This window comes from Procambarus clarkii, chromosome 55 (assembly GCF_040958095.1).
Source record: "Procambarus clarkii isolate CNS0578487 chromosome 55, FALCON_Pclarkii_2.0, whole genome shotgun sequence".
NCBI lineage: Eukaryota > Metazoa > Arthropoda > Malacostraca > Decapoda > Cambaridae > Procambarus > Procambarus clarkii.
Window position 1 is genome coordinate 16954721 of NC_091204.1, and position 6000 is coordinate 16960720.

The following is a 6000-nucleotide window of genomic DNA, read 5'->3' on the forward strand; positions in this document are numbered from 1 at the left end:
TTTATTATAAAATATGATAAGTTTTTTTAGTTAATAATCCACTAGGGGGGTACTCGGCATTGCCCGGGTCTTCCTCTCTTTCCTGTTCCATGTCTGTCTATATCTAACTATCTCTGTCTATTTCTATCTCTATATATCTCTGTCTCTCTATCTAGTTATCTTTTCGCCCTCACCCCTTTTATCCACCCTCAAGAAGGACTTAAGCAAATGTATACATCTTAGATGCTCTGTTTTTCTTTTTCTTAATTTATTTATGGTTGATAAGAATTCTACGGTATACACACGCCATTTTTCACTATTTAATATGTAAAATACTCCCTGACAACGGTTTAGATTGTGGATAATTACTAATATTTCTTTAAATCATTTAACTTAGGCCCACCCAGAGAAGCCGCAAGCCCGTCCAGTACCCCGGACTGTTTCTCATACGGTCTGTCCTCCAGCATGGGACAGACAGACAGACAGACAGACAGACAGACAGACAGACAGACAGACAGACAGACAGACAGACAGACAGACAGACAGACAGAAATTCTCTCATTAATGCAGATGAGAGCTTATGTTCATTTATGAATTGTTTTCATCTTTTCGAGCAGCGTAAGTCAGTGAGGTGTGATCTGTTATCCTAGATCTTGACTTCCACCTAACGAAGTGATATATGATCTATGATACTAGAGCTATCATATATATATACTCATTTTATTTCATGCCGTTTTCTTTCATTTTAATAGGAGTCACTTTTGAGGATTTGTGTTTGAGGAGATAATTAATAAAAATAATATGCAACAAAAGACTCACTCTCCTGCCCTCTCTCTCCCTCTCTCCCTCTCTCCCTCTCTCCCTCTCTCCCTCTCCCTCTCTCTCCCTCTCTCACCCCTCCACCCCCTCACCCCACTGTAGCACGAGAAGCATCATCATCAGCAGCAGTAGAAACACAAGCAACACTACCAGAAGTCTCAGAAGCCATTTCATCTCCCCACGAGTAGCGGAACATATGTAGCAGCAGCAGCAACATCAACAGCCACAGGAACAGCAGCAACAGCAACTGTAGCAGCAACAGCAGCAGTGGTAGCTGCTGCCTAACAACCTGAAGAAGTGGAGTAATGCCTTTTTGATGAGTGTGTGTGAGTTCTCTCGTGTTTATACGGCTAGGATCGTGCTTCAGCTCTTGGTCCCGTCCGTCTTCAGATATCTAATGTAATAACTCCTGACTTGAATTTATCATACTTTCTGTAAAATTTGTAGTAGAGTAGGCCGGTCGGCTGAGCGGACAGCACGCTGGATTTGTGATCCTGTGGTCCTGGGTTCGATCCCAGGCGCCGGCGAGAAACAATGGGCAGAGTTTCTTTCACCCTATGCACCTGTTACCTAATAGTAAAATAGGTACCTGGGTGTTAGTCAGCTGCCACGGGCTGCTTCCTGGGGGGTGGAGGCCTGGTCGAGGACCGGGCCGCGGGGACACTAAAAAGCCCCGAAATCATCTCAAGATAACCTCAAGAAGAGAAGGCCTCTACGATTTGTGTCTTTAACAAGCTGTAAACTTATTTCTTTCGCCCTTTTTTTATAGGCTTATATGTGTCTCAAGATTCTGCCTGTTCCTTCTTGCTCTATAAGTACTCATTGTCAGCACTGATGTCATCAGTAAGTTCCGTTCTTTCAGATTTTCTTAGCATTCACTCCCACATCATTTAGAGAAGAACACCTTTGCTTATCTTTGTACCTTTTCAAGTTTGCTTATGCCAAATTAGAGGAGGGGCTCTTCACAACTGGGCTGCATAATCTAGGAATTGTCTTATGGAGGTGTTGAATGGTGTTCCGAATACTTCTGAGGTTTTTGAACACGGTACTGATATTCACCAGCTTGAAGCATGCAGCTGACCCGTACTTGTACCTGTTTATAATCATGCTCTAGACTCTAGAGACTCTTGACTAGGACTCTGTGACTCTGAGTTATGTTTACTTCAAGGTTACCAAGGTGTGACTGCTCTCCATCACTGATAAAATCATCGACACATTAATCTCTTGGCACATGATACAGTTTTGTTACCATTATCGGTTACAATGTGATCGACAGTGTGGGTTTAGAAACAGCTGATCTGCTGCTGATCTGCAAAAACTCTCCACTAAGTGGCATCAGTCACTGGCTGAGTCCAAGATCAGCTTTGTTGCTCTAGATATAGCAGGTGCCTTTGATCGGGTCTGCCACTCTTGATTAATAGGAAAGTTTCAAACACTATGCATTTCAGGCTCCATCTAAGAGCTAATAAAGGATTACCTTCAAGAACTAATTCTAAAAGTAGTCTCCAATGGAGCAGAATTCGAAAGCCACTCAGTTGGTGCAGTGTACCACAACGTTGTGTACTTGGCCCTCTTCTCTGCTGAGGAATGTCTATTTCAACTATCTACTTCATCTCATTCCTGAAGCTCAAGCCAATGCTGACAACAATATGCTAACCTTTGCATCTGGAAACGAAGAAATGCCAACTGCTACAAGACTCATCAGTAACCAATTTTCAGTGATTTCTTCCTGTGGCGGGTGATGGCAGGTCACATTGGTGGCTGCGGAAACACAGGCGATGATAAAAACTAGACTGCACGTCGCAAATCGGGAAGGCTAGCAAATGGGTGGCAAAAACCTAGAGTTCAGGAATGAAGTTGACACATTGAGCATGAAGCTTGACTCCTCTATGACTATAAAGAGGGACGTGCTTAACCTAGCTCAAAAGGCTCCCTGGAAATTTATGGTTATACGGCGCATCTCACAACTTGACAGCAAGGGCGTCAAAACCTTAGCGGAAGCACAGGTTTTCTCCAATCTTGAGTATGCACCTCTCTGTTGACCAGACCACACACTATAGGTGAAGGGACGACGACGGTGAACACATTAGAAGGTGAAGGGACCATTCTCAAGTCGATTCACAATCGACTTGAGAATGGTCCAGGACGGACCGAAACATCGTCGTCCCTTCACCTTCTAGTGTATAGTCTGGTCAACATACTTCAACCACGTTATTGTGACTCCTCGCCTGCATATGCACCTCTCTCTTAGACTGCCTGTCCTCCGTCACTCGTCAGAATGAAAAGACTCATTTCTGGTCTTAATCAAATCTGGTGGAAATGGTCTGAACATCAAAGCCTCTAACATCGTCGTGATCTCAGTGGACTTACTGTAACGTACAAGGCCAACATTCTCAAAGTTCCGTACCTAGCCAAACTTTGTGGACAACCAGTAGTTTGCACCCCATGATACAAGGCTCTGAGCCATCAACAGCCTCATGCTAGAACCGCCTTTCTCGAGAACCTCAGTTCATCAGTGATCATTCACAAACTGAGTTGCATCTGGAACTTGTTCACTCAACAGACTGGTACTCGGGAGATCAGGTCAACTTATCACACGAGGGCTCTGGCACTCAGTTGACTACGAGCTCATCCTGTTCTTTATCTGATTCTTACTTAAATTTTAATAAAGATAATTCAAATTGAAAAATAAATCTCGGACAGGTTGCAGATCAGCTGAGGTAGGATAATAGCTCTTTATTAAGGTTTCACAACATACCTGTTCCTCATATGATGAACAGAGAAGAGAAAGAAGACAAGAGAGAGAGAGAGAGAGAGAGAGAGAGAGAGAGAGAGAGAGAGAGAGAGAGAGAGAGAGAGAGAGAGAGAGAGAGAGAGAGAGAGAGAGAGAGACAGAGAGAGACAGAGAGAGAGAGAGGGAGAGAGAGAGAGAGAGAGAGAGAGAGAGAGAGAGAGAGAGAGAGAGAGAGAGAGAGAGAGAGAGAGAGAGAGAGAGAGAGAGAGAGAGAGAGAGAGAGAGACAGATAGAGAGAGAGAGAGAGAGAGAGAGAGAGAGAGAGAGAGAGAGAGAGAGAGAGAGAGAGAGAGAGAGAGAGAGAGAGAGAGAGAGAGAGAGAGAGAGAGAGAGACAGAGAGAGAGAGAGACAGAGACAGAGAGACAGAGAGAAGTATCACATGATGGTATAGTCTGCTCTCGTGGACTAGTTTCGAAATATTCGCCCAATTTGGCCGGATATTTTTTAACTGCGAGCATCAGCTATTACCATGTGTATCCTGCATGAGGGCAGGAGAGGAACACAGCGCCGCACCATTATAAAACAACATCCTCTCACAAAATACATTTTTTTTACTAGAAACAACGGTATAGAGTAGAGGTAGACATACGCCCAGGGCACGCAAATAGGCAGCCGGATAACTACGCATGGGTACAAATAGCAGGAGTAAAATACAGTATTGAGCACCTCTGTGTCATTAACGTGCTCAGGTACAGAGAAACAATACGTGACGTAATCTCAAAATCACATAATAGACATGGGATTGTTTCAAGCGTAGGTTATACGAATAGGAATGAATTGAGACACATAAATAGGCGCTGCCTGGTAGGGGGTCAGTAGGCCTTCCCAATTTTCTCTTATTCTATAGTTGTAATTTGTTTTCACAGAAACTCCCTATTACATAGACCATTTCCAACTCATCACCTGGTGTTCAACCCTCCATATATATACTCTCAGGGGCAATGAACCCAAAAGGACATTTCAATATCATTGAATTAAAGTAAATACGTCATACATTTCCACCATAATACAACTGGTTGTTGGTATTTGAACTTCAATTAGCGAAGCGCCATCATTTTTTTCGATTGCAACAGGCGTATTACCTGACAAATACGCCGGCGTATGGTAGAACGCAGTCAAAAGAAATCTATATTGTATATATTGTCAATGTGAATAATTGCATTCGAATCTATACCAAAGAGGAAATTGTATTTGCTTTGAGTATTTTACGATTGTGGGTACTCGCCTAGTTGCACTCAGCTGAACCAGTTATCGGGTGAGCTTCGGCTCCTTGGTCCCGCCTCTCAACTGTCAATCAACTAGTGTTCAGGTTCTTGAGACTATTGACCTCTATCATATTTACATTTGAAATATATATATGTATATATATATATATATATATATATATATATATATATATATATATATATATATATATATATATATATATATATATATATATATATATATATATATATATATATATATATATATATGTATATATATCTTGGTAACTGTAAATATATATATATATATATATATCTTGGTAACTGTAAATCTCCAAATGTCTCCTAGGGTATCTATGTCTCCGAGGGTCACCGCGTCTCTCCCTAGGTCTACATGTGTCTCCCAGGATCTCCCTGTGTCTCCCAGGGGTCTTACTGTGTCTCCCAGGGGTCCTACTATGTCTCCACATGTCTATCAAAGTCTAAAAGTGCCTCACCTTCTTTCCATGTATCTCCAAGGGACCCCATGTAACTCCAAGATATTCTTGAGTCGCCCTGTGTCTCATTGTATCTCCCATGGCATCTCTGTATCTCCCAGGATCTCCACGTGTCTTCCAGGACCTCCATGATTCTCCCAGTTTCTCCGTGTCTCCTTATGGTCTCCAGGTTTATCTCAGGTCTCTATGTGGTCGCTGCCTTTGTTGTATTCAATTTACAATAGCTGAGGCTCCGCCTTTAACTGATAAATGGCCTATTAAAACTATTCCCCATTCCTGGTCTTGTGGATGCTATTGGCTTCTTCCACTACATCCTCTGGTTTATCACAGTGGTGTTCCACTTCCACCTTGATGGAGCACCTCCTCCTTCCACTACATCCTCTGGTTTATCACAGTGGTGTTCCACTTCCACCTTGATGGAACACGACCTTCCAGCCAATTAGCCCACCTGCGTCCGCAGCTGTCACCTGTTGCCTCTCGTTACGTTGCCCCTTTGTTTGACACCTGCTGTCTATGTCCACTTTGTCCATCATTCACAAAAGTGGTGTCACCTGTGCCTCTTCTCCACCCCGAAGAAGGAAGATACAATTCCCTTAGAAACGTCGTAGAACTAGTGGAGTAATTACATTCATATCTGCTTGTACTGTGCAAACTACAGAACCATTCTGTGGCGCCTAACAAGTCCCCGCTTCTATCACCAGATAC

At 43.0% G+C, this 6000-nt stretch overlaps 1 protein-coding gene across 1 annotated transcript in view; it reads right to left on the reverse strand.

Annotated features, from left to right (window-relative positions):
- The window catches only part of LOC123756226 (zwei Ig domain protein zig-8), a 109815-nt gene that overhangs the window by 22324 nt on the left and 81491 nt on the right, over nucleotides 1-6000 (reverse strand). The window lies entirely within an intron of this gene.